This window comes from Cervus elaphus, chromosome 31 (assembly GCF_910594005.1).
Source record: "Cervus elaphus chromosome 31, mCerEla1.1, whole genome shotgun sequence".
Classification (NCBI taxonomy): domain Eukaryota; kingdom Metazoa; phylum Chordata; class Mammalia; order Artiodactyla; family Cervidae; genus Cervus; species Cervus elaphus.
Window position 1 is genome coordinate 41,965,312 of NC_057845.1, and position 22,464 is coordinate 41,987,775.

Here is a 22,464-nt window from a genome sequence, read left to right on the forward strand (position 1 = left end):
GGCGGCGGCGGCGGGCGGGAAGCGGGGGATGCCGGGATCTGTAGTCCCGGCTCCTATCGCCGCCTGCAGGGGCGCGCCGGCGAGATAAAAGAATCCAGCGTCCCCAGAAGGGCGGGTCCCATGGGAGGAGAGCTGGGGCGCCGGGTAGGAGCGGGCAGGGAAAGCGAAGGCCTAGATAAGAGAGACCTTCTAGTCACGTACAACCTCTGTCGGTTCAACCAATCACAGGGAGAAGGCAAAATAGGGCTGGCCGCGCCGAGGGCTAAACAGAGCAGAAATATGGCCAGAGACCCCTGCCCCGACTTTTATTTTTAAACCGAGTTGCAAATTCTGACTCTTGTGTTTCCCTTTGTCCCCACTTCTAGTCCTCAAAGGCTTCCAGAGCTTGGACGATTGTGGGGGGGAGCCTGGGAAACTCCTTACCAACGGACTAGTTTTTAAAGGGAGTAAGAAAATCTATAACAGTTAAAGGGCTCATAAGAAAATTCTAGGAAAAGAATCTCTGGGATCAACTACATAGCACAGGTCTAGCAATTAAAATCTTCCCGGGCCTTGTCTAGACAGTGCCCACTCAATTATTTTACAAATAAGAAAAGCAAAGTATTGCCCTGTTGCGGGGTGTGTGTGTGTGTGTGTGTGTAATTTCTTCGGGTTCTGTCTCCTCACAACAAACAATTGAAGCGACAGACAGACCAGCGTTATGGCCGTTGGACAGAGGAGTGTCACAGCCCTGGGTTGGACTAGTGTTTCAGCTCTGTGTTACACCTGAGTTTTATTTAGATAGTAAAGGAAAAGACATCCTCAAGCTGTGAGGGTTTGCTGACTCAAAAGACCCAAAGAGAGGCCCCCAGCTCAATTTTGGCTCCTCTTTTTATATGTTTTTCTCCTCCCCTCGGGCCTGCCCTATGTAAATTAGGCTAGCCAGGAGTGCTGTTTGTTTTACCTGAGGTCCTCACTCTCGTCCTCAGACCTTCCTTTGTTTTATTTTCACGGGCTTTTCCTTTCCTTGTCTTTTAGCCACTGCCATTCTGGACTCCTTTTTCCTATTCTAACTACCTAACCGTACTAAAATTGCATAAAACTCGTGACATGGTGTGTTTGAGTGATCAAGGAATAGAGATTTAAAAATACTTGTCCTTCAGTTGTAGGATCCTGCCAAGTATTTTTCACGCTTCGAACAACTCCTGTTAACTAGGCAGAACATTTGCCTACCCCCTACACACACACACACACACACACACACACACACACACACACACACACACACACACACACACACACACACACACACACACACACACACACACACACACACACACACACACACACACACACACACACACACACACACACACACTCTCTCTCTCTCTCTCTCACACTCTCTCTCTCTCTCTCTCTCTCTCTCTCTCACTCACTCACACTCACTCACTTTAGAGAAATAAGGAAAGAAGCTAACAGAGATTTGATAGATTATTTTTTGTTCTTGTATCCATGCCACAGTTCCATTATGTCTGGACATGTAAGTGTAAGAAGGAAGGACTTCCCTGGCACTCCAGTGGTTAAAGGCCGCCCTTTCACTGCTGTGGGCCCTAGTTGGATCTCCAGGGGTGAAACTAAGGTCCTAGAGCCAGGCCATGAAGCCAAAAGAAAAAGAAAAATAAAACTTTAAGAAAGACTGTCATGGGCTAATTTGTCCCGTAAATCTCCAAGATGATTTTAATTTCTAGTAGTAGATAATTAAGCCATTGGTTGTGGTCTGTACATTTTTTTCTTTGTGGCTAGATGTAGCAATGGCACTTCCATGGCTACAGGTCAAAACAGATGTTCAAGGCAGATATTTTATCATCCATAGATAACTGCATCCAGTGGCTCTCACACAAAGACCATTCTTGGCTGGGTGAGTGTGCTTGACTTCCTAGCAGATTCAATGAGTGTTAGATGCCTGGATTAAGAAGTGGATAAACTACATTAGGGGAAGTTTTAGCCACGTTATAACTTGCTGGGAGGCTGAGTTGGCAAAGGAAGAGAAAGATAACTATTACTGTATAACGTGACCCACTGCAGGGAACGTGGGGGCCGAGTGAGCACCAGGAGGGCACCCAGCCAAACCTGGAAACCCGGTAGGCCTTTTGGCGGAAGAGAAGCAGAGCTGAAGAAGCTTAAGGCGGTTTGGCCCTCAGCAGGGACAGGGAGCGTCTGGGGGCCGCGCGGGCGAGGATAAAGAAATGCTGTTGCCGAAGTCGACTTAGTTGCTAAGTCATGTCCAACTCTTTGTGACCCTATAGACTGTAGCCCACCAGGCTCCTCTGTCCATGGGGTTTTCCCGGCAAGAATACTGGAGTGGGTTGCAATTTCCTTCTCCAGGGGATCTTCCCAACCCAGGGATGGAACCTGTGTCTCCTGCATTGGCAGGCACATTCTTTACCACTGAGCCACCAGGGAAGCCCTAAAGAAACGTTAGTTGGGTGTTAACCCTTCTTGGGTGGTCTAGACCATTGGAAAGAATACCTCAAGATGTAAAAGAGGCGGTGAAGGGCAGATGGTGTCTGTGTTCAGAGAAGAAAGATCCACTGGGCAGGCAGGGTCCTCAACCGCATCAGGGATACTCTTGCTGCATCCTGGATTCCAGGCCAGTGCACCAGCCCACAGTCACTAATCACTGCTAATCCCATTGCTGCCGCCCCTCTCTTCACCTGACCAACTCTTGTGTGCCTTTCAGAACTGGGCTCTGGCCTCGCCTCCCATGATGCCATCCCTGACACTCCCAGGTTGCCTTGGATAGCATCTTCTCCTCCCCTCGGCCCCTGTGCTCACCTCTACCTAATACTTGTCCTACAGACAACAATGTCTGTTTACCCTACCAGACTGTGAGCTTTATTAGAGTGGGGTCTTTGTATCCCCAGCACCTACCACAGTGCCCAGAATGTAGTTGGCCCTGAATGTTTAGAAAATGAATGAACAGAGGGCAGACTAGACTGGAGAAATGGCCAGGTGTTCCGAAGGAGTCAAGAAGAGTGTTGTGAGACAGTGAAATGGGGGTAGGGGGACAAAATGAATGAAGGGAGTTAAAAGATGCAAACTTTCAGTTATAAAATAAATTCTGGGGCTGTAAGCTACAGCATGTTGACTATAGTTAACAATACTATATTGTATATTTGAAAGTTGCTAAAGGAGTAGGTCTTAAAAGTTCTTATCACAAGAAAAAAATGTTAACTCTGTATGGTGATGGATGTCAACTAGCTTATTGCAACCATCATTCTGCAATAGATACATGTTTATAAAATCATTATGTTGTACACCTAAAATCAATTTAATATTATAGGTCAATTATACCTTAATTAAAAAAAAAAAAAAAAAAAAAACAGAAAAAGAACTGTAACTCAAGAAAGGGTTTCTTTGCCTTTTCCAGATGCCTGTGATGGAATTTGACTGAGCCTGGTTGTGATGAATGAACTTCATTAATAAAAAGGAAACTCTCTGGCCCATTAGTGCCTTAATTCTGGGAATACCCATAAAGTTAGTAAAAGATAAGCAGACACAGGCTGTTTTGAACATTTGTCCAGGCAGATAGGCTGGTCTTGAGCCCAGCTGTCTTGTAGTTTCCAGATTTCCACCACTCCGCATCCTTTGCCTTTCTGTGCACGGGGCTTCTCTCATTTCTTCCTCTGGTTTCCAATGCCTTCCCTACCCTCAGCTTGTTATGCTATGCTTGAAAAAGACCTTAACAGCCTGATCAGTGTGAATTTTAACCACAATTCCTAGGGATTCAAATGGTCTTCAGGGCAGACACTAGTATGTAAGTTTTATTTGTCAGTGTGGAGTAAAAGACAAGCCCTAATCAAGCAATTTCAAGCATCAGAAAGTTGATGGGGATAAAATCTTTTAAGCTTACAGTAAGTAGTAAGACGTCAGGTGTAAGGTAGAGGTTCTCATCTGACTAGCCTTATTCAAGGTCACAAGGGATAGGTACATTATCAGTTTTCCAAATCCACATGCTTCCCAGAATCCTTATGGTCTTCCCCTCCTCTATGCCCTAAAGTTGTCAACTAAAAAAATATTTCACAACCTAAATGTTAAGAGTTATGTTTCACAGATCACCAGCCCAGGTTGGATGCATCAGACAAGTGCTCAGGACTGGTGCACTGGGAAGGCCTAGAGGGATCTGGTAGGGAGGGAGGTGGGAGGGGGGTTCGGGATGGGGAACACATTTAAATCCATGGCTGATTCATATCAATGTATGGCAAAAACCGCTACAATATTGTTAAGTAATTAGCCTCCAACTAATAAAAATAAATGGAAAAATGAATAGATCACATCCTGGGCCATAAATCTGGTCTTGGAAAATTCAAAAAAATTGAAATCATTCCAGTCATCTTTTCTGACCACAGTGCAGTAAGATTAGATCTCAATTACAGGAAAAAAAATTGTTAAAAATTCAAACATATGGAGGCTAAATAACACACTTCTGAATAACCAACAAATAATAGAAGAAATCAAAAAAGAAATCAAAATATGTATAGAAATGAATGAAAATAAAAACACAACAACCCAAAACCTATGGGACACTGTAAAAGCAGTGCTAAGGGGAAGGTTCATAGCATTACAGGCTTACATCAAGAAACAAGAAAAAAGCCAAATAAATAACCTAACTCTACACCTAAAGCAATTAGAGAAGGAAGAAATGAAGAACCCCAGGGTTAGCAGAAGGAAACAAATCTTAAAAATCAGGGCAGAAATAAATGCAAAAGAAACTAAAGAGACCATAGCAAAAATCAACAAAGCTAAAAGCTGGTTTTTTGAAAAAATAAACAAAATTGACAAACCATTAGCAAGACTCATTAAGAAACAAAGAGAGAAGAACCAAATTAACAAAATTAGAAATGAAAATGGAGAGATCACAACAGACAACACTGAAATACAAAGGATCATAAGAGACTACTACCAGCAGCTCTATGCCAATAAAATGGACAACTTGGATGAAATGGACAAATTCTTAGAAAAGTATAACTTTCCAAAACTGAACCAGGAAGAAATAGAAGATCTTAACAGACCCATCACAAGCAAGGAAATCGAAACTGTAATCAAAAATCTTCCAGCAAACAAAAGCCCAGGACCAGATGGCTTCACAGCTGAATTCTACCAAAAATTTAGAGAAGAGCTAACACCTACCTTACTCAAACTCTTCCAGAAAATTGCAGAAGAAGGTTAGCTTCCAAACTCATTCTATGAGGCCACCATCACCCTAACTCCAAAACCAGACAAAGATGCCACAAAAAAAGAAAACTACAGGCCAATATCACTGATGAACATAGATGCAAAAATCCTTAACAAAATTCTAGCAAACAGAATCCAACAACATATTAAAAAAATCATACACCACAACCAAGTGGGCTTTATCCCAGGAATGCAAGGATTCTTTAATATCCGCAAGTCAATCAATGTAATACACCACATTAACAAATTGAAAGATAAAAACCATATGATTATCTCAATAGATGCAGAGAAAGCCTTTGACAAAATTCAACACTCATTTATGATTAAAACTCTCCAAAAAGCAGGAATAGAAGGAACATACCTCAACATAATAAAAGCTATATATGACAAACCCACAGCAAGCATCACCCTCAATGGTGAAAAATTGAAAGCATTTCCCCTGAAATCAGGAACAAGACAAGGGCGCCCACTCTCACCACTACTATTCAACATAGTGTTGGAAGTTTTGGCCACAGCAATCAGAGCAGAAAAAGAAGTAAAAGGAATCCAGATAGGAAAAGAAGAAGTGAAACTCTCGCTGTTTGCAGATGACATGATCCTCTACATAGAAAACCCTAAAGACTCTTCCAGAAAATTACTAGAGCTAATCAATGAATATAGTAAAGTTGCAGGATATAAAATTAACACACAGAAATCCCTTGCATTCCTATATACTAACAATGAAAAAACAGAAAGAGAAATTAAGGAAACAATACCATTCACCATTGCAACAAAAAGAATAAAATACTTAGGAGTATATCTACCTAAAGAAACAAAAGACCTATACATAGAAAACTATAAAACACTGACGAAAGAAATCAAAGAGGACACAAACAGATGGAGAAACATACCGTGTTCATGGGTTGGAAAAATCAATATTGTCAAAATGGCTATACTACCCAAAGCAATCTATAGATTCAATGCAATCCCTATCAAGCTACCAACGGTATTTTTCATAGAACTAGAACAAATAATTTCACAATTTGTATGGAAATACAAAAAAAACCTGAATAGCCAAAGTAATCTTGAGAAAGAAGAATGGAACTGGAGGAATCAACCTGCCTGACTTCAGGCTCTACTACAAAGCACAGTCATAAAGACAGTATGGTACTGGCACAAAGACAGAAATATAGATCAATCGAACAGAATAGAAAGCCCAGAGATAAATCCACATACCTATGGACACCTTATCTTCGACAAAGGAGGCAAGGATATACAATGGAAAAAAGACAACCTCTTTAACAAGTGGTGCTGGGAAAACTGGTCAACCACTTGTAAAAGAATGAAACTAGAACACTTTCTAACACCATACACAAAAATAAACTCAAAATGGATTAAAGATCTAAATGTAAGACCAGAAACTATAAAACTCCTAGAGGAGAACATAGGCAAAACACTCTCTGACATAAATCACAGCAAGATCCTCTATGACCCACCTCCCAGAATATTGGAAATAAAAGCAAAACTAAACAAATGGGACCTAATGAAACTTAAAAGCTTTTGCACTACAAAGGAAACTATAAGCAAGGTGAAAAGACAGCCCTCAGATTGGGAGAAAATAATAGCAAATGAAGAAACAGACAAAGGATTAATCTCAAAAATATACAAGCAACTCCTGCAGCTCAATTCCAGAAAAATAAATGACCCAATCAAAAAATGGGCCAAAGAACTAAACAGACATTTCTCCAAAGAAGACATACAGATGGCTAACAAACACATGAAAAGATGCTCAACATCACTCATTATTAGAGAAATGCAAATCAAAACCACAATGAGGTACCATTACACGCCAGTCAGGATGGCTGCTATCCAAAAGTCTACAAGCAATAAATGCTGGAGAGGGTGTGGAGAAAAGGGAACCCTCTTACACTGTTGGTGGGAATACAAACTAGTACAGCCACTATGGGAAACAGTGTGGAGATTTCTTAAAAAACTGGAAATAGAACTGCCATATGACCCAGCAATCCCACTGCTGGGCATACACACTGAGGAAACCAGATCTGAAAGAGACACGTGCACCCCAATGTTCATCGCAGCACTGTTTATAATAGCCAGGACATGGAAGCAACCTAGATGCCCATCAGCAGATGAATGGATAAGGAAGCTGTGGTACATATACACCATGGACTATTACTCAGCCGTTAAAAAGAATTCATTTGAATCAGTTCTAATAAGATGGATGAAACTGGAGCCCATTATACAGAGTGAAGTAAGCCAGAAAGATAAAGAACATTACAGCATACTAACACATATATATGGAATTTAGAAAGATGGTAACGATAACCCTATATGCAAAACAGAAAAAGAGACACAGAAGTACAGAACAGACTTTTGAACTCTGTGGGAGAAGGTGAGGGTGGGATGTTTCGAAAGAACAGCATGTATACTATCTATGGTGAAACAGATCACCAGCCCAGGTGGGATGCATGAGACAAGTGCTCGGGCCTGGTGCACTGGGAAGACCCAGAGGAATCGGGTGGAGAGGGAGGTGGGAGGGGGGATCGGGATGGGGAATACGTGTAACTCTATGGCTCATTCATATCAATGTATGACAAAACCCACTGAAATGTTGTGAAGTAATTAGCCTCCAACTAATAAAAAAAAAAAGAAAGAAAGAAATGGAAAAATAAATAAATAAAGGGAAGGACAGCTCAAAAAAAAAAAGAGTTATGTTTCATTTGATGTCAATTTTTAGGAGGCAGCATCTCAAGTAATCCTGAGAGAACTGTTTGGAGAAGGTGAGGGGTGGTGGTGGGGAGTCAGGATATATAGAAATTTTGCAACAAAGGGCAGGTAGTCGGAAGTCAAAAGGTTATTAACAATAAAGAAAACCAGGTAGCTCAAGTTAAGGAATTTAGTGCTTTTTCTATGCATGAGAAGGTGGAGGAGCCTGGGCTGACTGAAATCATTCCTTTGATATGCACCTCACCTATCTGGGGCCAGTATCCTGTGATTTCACAACCTGAGTTCCCTCAGGACTCACTAGCTCACTGCTCGGTGGTGGCTGCAATCTCTGATGACTGTGATAGCTTTGTTTACTGATACGGCAGGAAATACCCCATTTATCAAAGCGCTGTGGAACATAACTGACTTCAGGCCTGCCAATAATATAGGAGTCTGCCCTTTTGTAGAGAGAATTAGAAGAGACCCTGACAGCCCACTGGTAACTGTCCTGCCTTCTAACAACACATACACAGTCATAACACCACTGCATTTACTAAATTGTTCTATTTTCACGAATTCCCAAATTTGGAGAGCCAAACTTCAGAAATGTATTATTCAAGTGACTCAGTTTGGTTACTTTCAGCTCGCTACAGAAAGTCAGGCTAATTATTAGCAAAGAACTGTATTGCCAAACAGATATGTTTGCCTTGGCTTACTTAGGCTAATTTATCAGAAATTCTAATGGGGGTGGTTGTTGGTTTATAGGGCTTCTCAGATGTTGCTAGTGGTAAAGAACCCAGTGCAGGAGACATAAGAGGCTCGGGTTCTATCCCTGGGTTAGGAAGATCCCCTGGAGGAGGGCACAGCAACGCACTCCAGTATTCTTGCCTGGAGAATCCCATGGACAGAGGAGCCTGGAGGGCTACAATCCATCGGGTTGCACAGAATCAGACATGACTAAAGCAGGTTAGTATGCGCAAACGTAGGCTGATAGCAGTGAGTTTATCGAAGAAGTGGAATTTTTGAGATTTTTACTCTATTTTTGATTGAGAATTTGCATTCTAAACTTTTAGGTCTTTAGAGGCAAATAGTTACATGAATCATTAAAATGGTTTTTAAAGCTAAATATCCAATTCAGTGTTGCTGACTTGTTCTTTTTCTTTACTGAAGTAATTTCAAAATTCATTTTTCATAGAAGTATAGATACTACCAAGTATTCTGGAAAATTTTTATAAAATAAAACCATGGTACCAGCCCCTTAAGTCTTTCATGTTCTGTCTTTAGCGCCTTTGTAATTCTTCCCTATAGTAATACGTATGTGATATCTGGAGTTGCAGCAATCATTTTGTGACCAAGATTAAGAAAGTCCCATGAGAAATGTATTTCTCCTTCAATATTACAGAGCAGTAATATTGAAGGAGCCTGGCTCCTGATGACATTCTTGAGCAGATGCACCAGCCTTGGGCTGCCTCCCTTTGTAGTAGTTGTTATACAGGAAAAAATAAATAAATAAGGTACTAAAAAATAGTAAATAAGGTACTAGTTGTCAGATTTTCTTTTACTTGAAGCTTAAGTCTTTCTAATATTCTAATTATTCCTCCTTTGCTCAGATGCCCACCCTGGAAGCAATCAACAATAGCTAAGGGTAGGAGATAGGATCGTGTTAAGACACAGGGACCCTCCCTCTGTAATTAGTGTAGAAGAGAATGGGTGGTGAGTGTGGGATGTCATTTCTAGAAAAGGGGAAATATGATAAGCAAATGATATTATAAATGCCTACTTTAGAGAGAAGTTTTTGAAGATGATTCCAGCTATTGAGCCAGTGTAGATCTAAAATTAACAAAAATATTAAATTCAGAAAGAGAGGAGACAGGAGGTAATCACTTTGATCCAGACAGTTATTGAAAGAGTTGTTTCCACCAGCTTAGCTGAAGCTCTCCGGATGTTCATTTGTGTGAATGCAGGAGTTCCACTTCTTTCCACCCACCCCTTCACTATACTATGTTCTCAACATTCATTAAAAATATCATGGGTCAACTGAAAAGACGGGGGTTGGGGAGTCATTTTGGAAAATGTTAGGAAAAAAGTGTGACATATGCAAGTGTCCATTCTGTTAGGCAGTCAAGGAACAATGGGCATTAGATTGCTATTGAGCAATCCTAAAGAGCAGACAGAAATGAGAATAACAATGACATTGCTCCTGGGTACCTGCCTCCATGATGACTTCATGACACTTGCAAGGCGTGGTTTTTGCATAAGAGATGAAAGCTGCTCCTCCCATTTATGTCATGGAGAATTCTTCTCAGGTGGTGGATGGACTAGAATGCTGCTGCTGCTGCTAAGTTGGTTCAGTCGTGTCTGACTCTGTGCAACCCCATAGACGACAGTCCACCAGGCTCCTCCATCCATGGGATTTTCCAGGCAAGAGTACTGGAGTGGCTTGCCATTTCCTTCTCCAATGCATGAAAGTGAAAAGTGAAAGGGAAGTCACTCAGTCATGTTCAACTCTTTGCAACCCCATGGACTGCAGCCTACCAGGCTCCTCCATCCATGGGATTTTCCAGGCAAGAGTACTGGAGTGAGTTGCCATTGCCTTCTCCAATGGACTAGAATACTGTCTTGGGAAAGGAGAGGGTAACAGGCAGGAAGGCTAGGGGCCCCCAAAAGGAGGAACTAGGCTGCAAGGGTCAGATGTTTTTTTATCTCTCTCTTAAGTGGCAGGACGAAAAAAGCTACAAGTGTCAGATTTTTTTTCCCTTCTCTATACAAAATTAAAAGGAGGTTTCTTTCAGAATTCTGTCTTGCCATGACGGTACCTAGTTCCACCAGAACTTAACTTTTCTCAAACCTTGAGCTAACCAATGTGTTTTTCTATGGAAATATTCTTCTTAAGCTATGTTAATGAATTATGTGTTTACCCTAGACTCTTTCTTCAAGTCAGTTCTGCCTAAGATTCAGAACCTATAATGGCTCAACAAACCAGTGTGTTTTACCGATGGAAATGTTCTCTTAAGCTATGTTAATGAGCCTATGTATTTGCTTGGAAACCTGTCTTTCTTCAAGATTCAAGTCGATCATTTTATGGCCCAGGATGACTTACCATTGTGCCATTGTTATCTCAAAATGAATGTTGTGGGAAAGGGGCCTGATGCCACTGAGTTTTGAGACATTTCCTTTCTCTATAATTAGAGAGCCTGCTGATGGGTATATAACTCCTGGCTAAAAACTAGCAATGGGGCACTCTTTCTGCCCCCTTCTGATGGTCTGTGTCAGAAGCTTTCTCTCTTTTACAGTTTAATAAAACTTTACTACACAAAAACTCTGAGTGATCAAGCCTTGTCACCGGCCCTGGATCGAATTCCTCTCCTCCGGAGGCCAAAAATCCAGGCATCTTTCCTGGCTCAGCAGCAACCTTTCAGAAAAATATACATTTAAAGTCTTTTAACTTAAACCCATTAAACCCAAACATTTTAGTAAGTTTAGGAGTCAAGAATCAGTTTCCTTTGTTCTCAGCCTCTATCTAGAGTGAACTTTTCTCTCGTATCTATTTGTTTAACTCAGACCAGGAGCTGCTTCTAGAAGTGATGGGGTTGAATGAGTGTGGAGGGAGAGAGAAGTATATTTGAAACACTTCCCTCATTACGGACACATTGAACTTAAGATCCTGGTGGTCTGTGTAAACTGAAATGTGGGTCTAGAGAGGCATAAGGACTGAAAGGGTAGATTTATGAGATGCCCATAGCTAAAGTGATGAAAAGTTCACAGAATAACTTTGAAACAGAGGGATGAAGGGCTCAAAGTTAGATGACAGGGCACCAGACACATTTAGGGACAAAAGAAACAAGAAGTCTTACGTCCTAGAAGCATGCAATGGGGAGCCAAGGAGGAAAGTGTGGCCAGTGGATAGAAAGCTGCACCTTCTGACCAGAGAGCTCAGTGCTGAGTCCTGGATACTAGAAATTATGAAATCACTCGATTCCTTTGCGACAAGAGCTTCAGAAAACCAGAGGAGAGGGCAGGTAATTTAAAAGAAGGCATAGAACAATAGTAGCTGGGGTAGGCACTTATAAGCCTGATCTTTTGTCTGAGTTGGAAGACTTGAGCATGCTTTTGTTTTTTGCTGAGAAGAGTGAGGCAACAGAGAGAACTAAAAATGCAAGAATAGGCACCATCAGGAGACCCCATGGCCAGACCCAAGGTTTAATTCCTTTGCTCCTTTTCCCAAATTGAACCATTCAACCTCCAGTAAGACAGCACAAAGGTCAAGGGGAATAGGAATGAGGACGGAGGGAAAAGATTAAATACTTTTGGTCCTAATATATGTAGCTTCAAGGGATCAGGCTTTCTTGCTCTAAATATTTGACTGCCCCCTGTCCCCCTCATTCCAACCAGTTCTGAGGCAGCCTGTCCTAGTCTCCACTGTAATCAAGAGGTTATGAGAACTTTGTGGGATAACTATTCTCAGTCATACTGAGTCCTGATCATTCATTCTTCCTATAGACATTTATTTAGCACCTTCTATGTGCTATGTTGAAAACAACCCCATAAAAGAAAGAGCCACTGTTACTACCTTCACATGATGGATCAAGAAACTGAAGCTTAGGTTTAGACATAGAGCAAGCGTGGAGTTTGTTTCTGATGTTTTAACATTACTTTACTATCTGATTCAGAGCCATTCTACTAAAACAATGAGACCAATGTTTTCTAAATCCCTACATCTTGCTAGAAACTTCAGAGTACACAAAGGAGCTAGTACCCTCTCCCACTCTCCTAGAAAGAAATTCCATTTGAGCCACCAGACAATCTCCTTAAATGAAATATCACACAGTCAGTACCCATTTTGCATGGTACTTTGGGATCATAAAAATGACCATGTGAACAGAAGCCTAACAAATCAATCTTAACAGTCAATGTGAAAAAAGAACTGACTGTTCTGTAATCTTTAAAATATTTTGTCAAAACATTAAAGATTTGGTTACTGTAAGTTATAAATAAAAAAATATCAAAACTAATATTTACTTAGTACCCTTCAATTTAAAACATTAGAAACATTCAGAAGTAAAGTGTTTTATTTCTTTGTACTTATCAAGAATAGTTTTGGGAATTGCCTGGCTATCCAGTGGTTAGGGATATCACTGCACATGGGTTCAGTCCCTGGCTGGGAAACTAAGATATTGCAAGCAGTGAGATGTAGCCAAAAAAAAAAAAAAAAAAAAAAAAAAAAAAACCTGCCTTTTTTGTTGTATATCTTGCAATATGAAACAAGCATCTTTTCTATTCCTTGGTGAATTGTCAGTCTCCTTTCTAAGTTTGTATTAGCTTCCTTTATTTTACCCTTGCACTTTTGGTATTTTCACATATTCCAAGAGTTCTGTAATGTGAAGATATCTTGTTTGTTTCTTTGTTTACCACCAACATTTCCTCTGGGACGTCTTTATCTGGCTTGTCATAACCACTTTTTTCATCTATGTCAATAAGTTAACCTTCACGAAGTTCCTGTGATGCTTAATGTTATGTGTCAACTTGGTTGGGCCACTGTGTCCAGATATTTAGTCACATTCTTGAATTGCACCATCAGCTTTCACCTAGGTCCCCAGTACACTGGTTCACTCAGCACATTTTCACTTGTCAGCCTCCATAGTCACTTGAGCCAACTCTTTAAAATACGTCTCTCACTATGTGTGTGTGTGTGTGTATGTGTGTGTGTGTGTGTATGCACGTCCTATTTATTCTGTTTCTCTGGAGAACATGGACTAACAGTTCCTCTAGCTAAGCATCTGTGTCTCGAACAGTGGCAGTGATGACATTTCCTTGATCAGCTTTTTCTAATTCCATTTATATTCGATTAGAATTTCACTTTTTGTTTCTTTACTCCACTTTCATCTCTACTGTCCAATTATCATTTTTGTAAAATGTCACATGGGTTTATCACTGGTAGACAAAGAAACAACGTAGCTACACACTTTGCTCTCTGTATGTAAACTGAGCAGCAGATGTGCAGTGGCCAGTCACCAACAACCCTTCTTTTTTTAATTTTTATTTTATATTGGAGTATAGTTGATTGACAATGTTGTGTTAGTTTTGGGTGCACGGCAAAGTGATTCAGTTATATTGATATGCATACATCTATGACCCAATTCTTTTTCAAGTTCCCTTCCCATATAGGTTATTAAAGAATATTGAGTAGAATTCCCAGAGCTACGCATTAGGTCCTCATTGATTACCTGTTTTTAAAAATAATCCATCTTATTTATTTTTAGTCGCACTGGATCTTTGTTGCTGCATGCCGGCTTTCTCTAGCTGCAGTGAGCAGGGGCTACTCTTCATTGCCACGCGTGGGCTTCTTATTGTGGTGACTTCTCTCATTGCAGAGCACAAGCTCTAGGCACACAGGCTTCAGTAGTTGCAACACTCAGGCTCGGCAGTTGTGTTGCATGGGCTCAGCTGTTCCACGGCATGCGGGATCTTCCTGGACCAGGGATCCAACCTGTGTCCCCTGCATTGGCAGGCAGATCTCCATCCATTGTGCTGCCAGGAAAGTCCTAATTATTTATTTTATATATAGTAGTGTATATGTGGTAATCCCAACCTCCCAATGTATCCCTCCCCCAGCCCCATTTCCTCTTTGGTAAGCATAAGTTTGTTTTTGAAGTCTGTGAGTCTGTTTCTATTTTCAGTATAAGTTTGTTTGTATCATTTTTAAAATCCCACATATAAGTGATATCATATGGCATCTGTCTTTGTCGGACATATTGCACTTAGTATGATCATTTCTAGGTACACCCAAGTTGCTGCAAATGGCATTATTTCATTTTTTATGGCTGAGTAATATTCCATTATATATATGTACTACATCGTTTTTATCCATTCCTCTGTCAATGGACATTTAGGTTGCCACCAACAGACTTTCAAAAAAAGTAATGTCAGTGAATAGCATGTGCGTCTGTTATCTGTGTAGTGATCTGTGGACTGAAGAGCTAGCACCAAGTTTGTACTTTATATATCCATCTCTATCTCTGTCTACCACTTATACACGTGTGTGTGTGGGTGGGTGTGTGAGTGTAGTAACTGAAATTTGAACTGTGTGGTTGGGCAACCAGTCATATTTAACTAAAACACAGTAACTAACTTAAATGTATGCATACTGAAGCCATGCAACACAAGGACTGCTTCTATTTACTTTTGAACTGATTGTCTAGGTCCATAAATCTCTACTATGAAGGACAGTCCCTTGGACAGCAAAGAGATCAAACCAGTCAATCAACCAGATCAAAACAGATCAAACCAGATCAAACTAGTAAAGAAAATCAACCCCGACTATTCATTGAAAGGACTGATGCTGAAGCTGGAGCTCCAATACTGTGGCCACCTGATTCAAAAAGCTGACCCATTGGGAAAGACCCTGATAAAGCTTGAGCGCAGGAGGAGAAGGGGGCAACAGAGGATGAGATGGTTGGATGACATCACCCACTCAATGGACATGAGTTTGAGCAAACTCTAGGAGATAGTAAAGGACAGGGAAGCCTGGCATGCTGCAGTCCATGGGGTTTCAAAGAGTCATACACGACTGAGCAACTGAACAACAACTATAATGGATAAGAAAACAGGTTCTCAACTGAATCAGCAGCACCTATGTAAAAGTTGTATCATTTCATTAACTGTTATTTTTGAAATACCTGATAGTTGCTTTCTTGCCTATTTTCCGTGAATAGCTGGCTGCTTAGAAAATCACATAAAAATGTTCAAATACAGAAGGTGGTTTGTGGTACAGACAGCTATTTGTCCACTGAAAATCCATTCTCCAATTCTTCCTTGAATTATGAAAGTCAAAGTTTTCTTGCGGCATATAGCTCTCTCACTAAAGACTACATTCCCACCCTCCCTTGAAGATTATGGCCAAATTCTGGCCTATGGGATGTGAGCAAAATTGTTGCATGCCACTTCTGAGTTTGTCATTAAAAGGAAAGGATGTGTTCTTCCCTGGCCATTTTCCCATTGGTTAGGATACAGATGGAAGTGGATCAGCTATTCTGAACCCCAAATGGAATTTGTATGTTGAGTGTAGCTGTCAGAGCTACTATCTCTGAATAGTTATATTAGAGAGAATAAACGTCAATCTTGCTTTAGCCACTACATTTTGGGATCTTCTTGTTATAGACATTTAATTCTAACTAATGGATGGTTTCCTGTTTGGCAATAAGCAATAGTGTAACACAATAATACAGGGGATTTACATATATTTATATCACACTGAAGAGTTAATTGATTCTCCTCTCTTCCAGCTCTAACTTAAAGAGGACAAGAAAAAACAGAAGGTTCTAAGTGTAATCCTCTTCTGAGAAAATAAATTGAGCAGACCCTGTTGAAGACAATTAATGATGTCATGAAGCCACCACAGATAGGATGAGTAAGATCTGTCCCTCTGCAGAGTGCATTTCATGTTTCACATTTAGCAGTTACTGTGCACTAAGGCTATGAACCTCTATTTCTAGTCACCAGACATGCTGGGATGGAGGCTTCCAATAATTAAATTTCTAAGAGCTGCTAAAATCTGATGAGAGACAGTTACTGGAATAATTACATAATTTTTGTGGCAAAATAAATTTAATATAGTGTTAATCAGTTAAGTCGTTGACATGGAAATACTTTATCCTAATGCAGTTCTTAAAATTTGTGCATCATGAAATATGACTCTTCAGTAAGTGAAGTGGCTCAGTCATGTCTGACTCTTTGGGACCCCTTGGACTATAGCCCACCAGGCTCCTCCGTCCATGGGATTTTCCTGGCAAGAATACTGAAGTGGGTTGCCATTTCCTTCTCTAGGAGATCTTCCTGGCCCAGGGATTGAACCCAGGTCTCCCACATTATAGGCAGACACTTTACCATCTGAGCCACTAGGGAAGTCAAGCAACAGATCTTTTTAAGATCTGATTTAACATGAACAAATGCATAACACTTCCTTTGTGCCTCAGCTGGTAAAGAATCCGCCTGCAATGCAGGAGACTTGGGTTCGATTCCTGGGTTTCGAAGATCCCCTGGAGAAGGAAAAGGCTACCCACTCCAGTATTCTGGCCTGGAGAGTTTCATGGACTGTGTTCGTTAGTCCATGGAGTCGCAATTTCAATTCAAGTCAATTTAATACGTAACACTTGTGTATATGCACTAGATGCACTAGAGGGCACTCACCTATTGATTTCTAGTTGAGCAAAATGGTTTCAAACAAGCCTATTTAAGAATTACCTTAGAATCTTGTTTAAAATGTATACTTTTATACTGTAAAGGAACCCTGTGAATCTGCATTTTTAGTAAGAGCTTATTATAAGGGACCATGGTTAAGAGGATGGCTTGTGAAGCTTGACTATCAGGATTGAAACCTGGCTTTGACACTTGTGAACTTGGATAATTATTTAATCTCTCTTTACCTAAGCTTCCTTATCCACCAGGTGGAGTCAGGAATAGCACCTATGTCTTAGGTTGTTGAAAAGATTAAGAGAGTTAACCTAGAACATACAATGTAATGCCTGGCAGTAAATATTCACTCTTTTATTAAAAGTTTTTTGTTTGTTTGTGGTTTTGGTTTTTGGTTTACCCAAAGAGTTTTATTTGGGCAGCCCCGGGGACTGGGAGGGCCTGCACATAAAATAAGGTGTTGGGGCCTCTTGTTGGCGAAGTGTGGCTTGTGCTAGCAACACAGGGCCTGATGGGGCAGGGAGAAGTGGATCTTGGAGTAGCGGAACTGCTTGACTCCTGGTCAGCGGCACTTGCTGACCGTGGCCTCCTCCACCTTCATGATCTGTATTCAGTGTGCTCAGGCACCCACATCTCTGTCTGCGGGGATTGAGACAGGGCATGGTACATGTGTACATTCCCCCAAACCTCCCATCACATGTAGGGGAAGAGGGCACTCAGGGACCCAACGGCCACAGCCTCTGTCCCCAGCAGGCACTGGCTACCAGAGGTGCAGAACCTTCAAATTCATTTTGAGGGGCAAGGCCACAGCCTCCCAAAGGCATTGAAATCCACTTGGTACTAGCACCTTTGTTTAAACTACAGATAAGGAACAGCGGGCTTCCCTAGGGGCTCAATGATAAGGAATCCACCTGCCAATGCAGGAGACTCAAGTCAGATCCCTGGGTCAGGAAGATGCCCTGGAGAATGAAATGGCAACCCACTCTAGAATCCTTGCCTGGGGAATCCCATGGACGTAGGAGTCTGGGGGGCTACAGTCCATGGGATTGCAGAGTCAAACATGACTTAGTGACTCAACAAGAACAGCAGTTTTCAGGTTTAGGTGCTTAGAAGTATCTTTTTAATAAAGATGCACATTGATTTTGTTGCAAGAAGACTTGAGAGCTACTCATGAGCAACACAAGACTATTTTAAAAAGAAAAAAGAAGATATTCTCAACATTCTACCCAGCTGGGCTAAAACTTCAGGTTCTGACCCCCAGCTACAGTGATCACAGAATGGGAAGAATCAAAGGTACCGGGTAACGCTGGTGTGCGTCTGTTCTGCCAAACAGTTTTTACTTTAGTCAGGAGTCAATGGAAATTCATCTCAGCCATTGAGGCAGAAGATGGCATAATCAGGTCTATATTTGAGATGGATTACTCTGCAAGCAGAGTGGGAATTGGAATGTGTGGGGTTATACTGGAGGCAGATGGGTGAGGGAGCTCGGGAAGATGCAACGCTTCTCCTTTTCCAGCCCAGGGAACGGTCTCCAGAAAGCATTGCAATTATCCACATTAGTGATTCTAGTATTAACAATTTGAACCTTGTAAATCTTTTCTTCTTGGGTGAAAATAGAGTGGAGTTTGTAATGAAGCACTCTGTGCCAACCCAACCCGATGTTTTTACACACTGGAGCGTACGCAGTGCCCGGCAGGCATCCTCCCTAAGTTTTGAGGCAGCCAGTCCTGCAGAGAAGACTCATTAGCTATGCAGTCATCAAGGAAAAACGGGACTGCTTTCCACGATACCAGAGGCTATGAAAGGACCACATTCTGTGTCTCAACTGGTGAGCCTGTCGAGGTTGGGGTCGATTTCCAGGAACTGTGGCAGCTTTGAAGGGTCTGACCTCAGACACATTAAAATAAACTTCAGTTCTGCTCTATCACACCCCAGCGAAAATGGGAGGAGCCGTCAGGGGACAGGAGGAAGTGGTGGAGGAGGAGGGGAAGCTGAAGTCACAGTCTCCGCATTGGCTTTACCCTGAATTCACCAACACTGCTCTGCCGTCATCGAATTAGCGGAGGCAACAGTGCTTGGGGAAATAGCTACAATACATGAGTCTTTTCTCTAGTTCCTGAGGACTGTCTATGAATGATCTTATGAGAAAAGAATCCATCCCTGCGGCCCCCTCTGATAGGATCAATTCCTACTTGTTCCCTCAGCCAAGCCTCTTGTATCACCCATGTACGTAGTCACTAAGTTCCTTAGAAACATATCTGAGTCTCTGAAAACACGCAAAATATAAAAAGATAAAACAAATCTTCCCTCTGTTAAGATTGCAGAATCAATCTTAGACTGCTTAGAGCTAGAAAAGAATCTAATCCAATGGTTTGCAAGTTCGTTTTAGTATCTGATCCCTTCAGATGAAATCGGGTGAAGAAGTTCAAATAATATGTGAATAGAAAGCAGAGCTGCTTTTATTGAAAGGGATTTCTGGCTGGGCAATGCCTCTATGTTTGTCACATCTCCAACACCCTATTTTGTGAATTAATTCTTTGAATACCCAGGACTTAACTAAAGGAACAAAGTCTGAAAGTCATGATTAAACAAGTTCTTCCATTTTACAGAGGACAAAAATGAGTCCCAGAGAGTTCATAGTCATTTGGTTTTATGAGGGCTCCCCAGAGTAGTCATTTGCTAAGAAACACTTGTGAAAAAAATAATGTTTTCTTGATGGATGATGATGTGGGTACACAGATATAGTAAATGCAACTTGAGCATTTATCAGTGGATAGTCTTTTTTATTCAGCCTCTTAATTTTCACATCATGTTTTAAAAGGTAGAGGAAGTGAATTTTCCATTAACCATATGAAAATTTTTGGAACAAACTGATTCTCCCTAAAGCTTACTAAGAGAAAAATTTAACCCTAAAGTTATAACCGAATGTTTGAGACTATGAGAAAATCAGAATACTCAAAAATTAATCCAGGAAATGAGTGTATCCTGTGCGTGCATGCGTGTTCAGTCATGTCTGGCTCTTTGAGACCTCATGGACTGTAGCCCGCCAGGCTCCTCTGTCCATGGGATTTCCCAGGCAAGAATCCTGGAGTGGGTTGCCATTTCCTTCTCCAGAAGATCTTCCTGACCCAGGGATTGAACCCACATCTCTTGCATTGACAGGTGGATTCTTTACTGCTGGGCCACCGGGAAAGCCCATGACACTTTGTAACTTGTATTTTATATATATATATTACATATATATATAGTAGCTTTATTGAGCTATAATTCACATATTATGCAATTCACCATTTAAAATAGACAGTTGTGGAGTAGGAAGAACCTAAGCTCACCTCCCACAGGCATATCAAAATTACAACTATTTCCAGAGCAACTATTATGAGAAGGATGTGAAGACTAGCTGAGATCCTCTACAGCTAAAGATATGAAGAAGAACACTACAATAAAGATGGGTAAGAGGGGCAGAGATGTGAGATACGTGAGACCCACATTCCCAGGCAGATGACACAAACAAAAAGATAATTGCAGACATTCTCCCAAAGGAGCTAGGAGTCTGAGCCCAATACAGAGCTCTAGGCCTAAAGAATCCACCACTGGGAGGATAAGCCACCGAAACAGTTGGCTTGGAAGGCCAGTGGGGGTTTTATATACATATATGTGGTATGTTAGACCACAAAACCCATCTCAGTAAATTTAAGAAGACTGAAACTATATCAAGCATCTTTTCCAACAACAATATAGAACTAGAAATCAAGTATAAGGGAAAAAAAATTGTGGAAAACCACAAACACACAGAGGCCAAATAACATGCTACTAAACAACCACTGGGGCTTCCCATATGATGTAGAAGTAAAGAATCTGCTTGCCAAGGCAGGAGACTCAGGAGACATGGGTTCAATCCCTGGATCAGAAAGATCCCCTGGAGTAGGAAATGGCAAGCTGCTCCAGTATTTTTGCCTGGAAAATTCCATGGACAGAGAAAACTGGTGGGCATGAAAACTGATCCATAGGGTCACAGAGTCAGACGCTACTGACCAACTGAGAACACACAACCAACCAATGGATCAATGAAGATATCAAAGAGGAAATTAAAAAAAAAAAAAAACACCTGAAGACAAATGAAAATGAAAACCCTGATCCAAAAATCTGTGGGATGCAGCAAAAGCAATGCCAGGAGGGAAGGTGACAGCAATACAACCCTTCCCTAAGGAAGTAAGAAAAATCTCAAACAATCTAAACATACACCTGAAGGGACTAGAAAAAGGAGGACAAGCAAAACTCAGCTGAGAATGTTTCCTTTAAATCAAAGATTAACCAGTGTAATTCACCACTGTAACAGAATAAAGGAAAAACAACAACAACAACATAAGAACTAAACAGGCGATGATAAAGGCATTTGATAAACTTCAACATTTATTCGTGGTTTAAAAACCTCCGTGGTATAGCCACACTGGGAAATAGTTCAGCACTTCCTTATAAAACTAAACATGAAACCACAGCAATTTTCACTCATGGACATTTATCCCAGAGAAGTGAAAACTTACATTCACACAAAAATCTATACATAAATTTCCAGAGCAGCTTTATTTGTATAGCCCCAAACTGAAACAACCCAGATGTCTTTCAATGGGTGAATGTTTGCACAAAGTGTGATATAGCCACCATAAGGAAAGCAGTAAAAAAGAATGAACTCTTTGTCTGTGAAACAACTTGGATGAATCTCCAGGGAATTATATTGAGTAAAAAAAAAAAAAAGAAGAAGAAGAAAACAGTTTCTGAAGATTGCATACTACATGATCTATTTGATTTGTATAAAATTTTTAGAGTTGAAATTTTAGAAATTAAGAACAGATTAGTGCTTCCTAGGAGTTAGGGAAAGAGATGTGCATACAAAAGGGCCACATGAGCAATCTTTGTGGTGATGAAAATGTTCTATATTTTTACTATGGTCAACTTACATGTGATGAAATCACATAGAACCAAATACACATGAGTATAAGTAAAATGGGAGAGGTCTGAATAAGATCATGGGATTGTAATGTCAAGGTCCTGATTGTAACATTACACTATATCTCTGCAAGATGGTACCATGTGAAAAAAACGAGTAGGTGGTACAGACTTTCTCAGGATTATTTCTCACAACTGCATGTTAATCTTTAAGTTACCTCAAAAGAAAACTTTAATTTAAAAAACTTCTCCTAAAAAACTAGTTATAGATGAGAACTTCCAAATCTGATCAACAGTAGTTCTAAAAGGCATATAACAAACATACTTTTGGGGAAAATATTGAAAGCTTTTCTTGAATATTAAGAATAAGACAAATGCCTGCTTTCCCCCATTTTTATTCGGCACTGTATT

At 40.8% G+C, this 22,464-nt stretch overlaps 1 long non-coding RNA gene and 1 other non-coding gene across 2 annotated transcripts in view; one reads left to right on the forward strand and one right to left on the reverse strand.

Annotated features, from left to right (window-relative positions):
* The first annotated feature begins 8,824 nt into the window (after positions 1-8,824).
* Positions 8,825-22,464, forward strand: part of LOC122687463 — a 36,791-nt gene continuing 23,151 nt past the window's right edge. Inside the window, exons 1-2 of the long non-coding RNA XR_006339149.1 lie at positions 8,825-8,883; positions 16,200-16,324. This is a non-coding gene — a long non-coding RNA (uncharacterized LOC122687463). The remainder of the gene's footprint in view (positions 8,884-16,199; positions 16,325-22,464) is intronic.
* Positions 17,874-18,008, reverse strand: LOC122687663. The gene has a single exon (XR_006339224.1). It is a non-coding gene; the product is annotated as a small nucleolar RNA SNORA68 (small nucleolar RNA).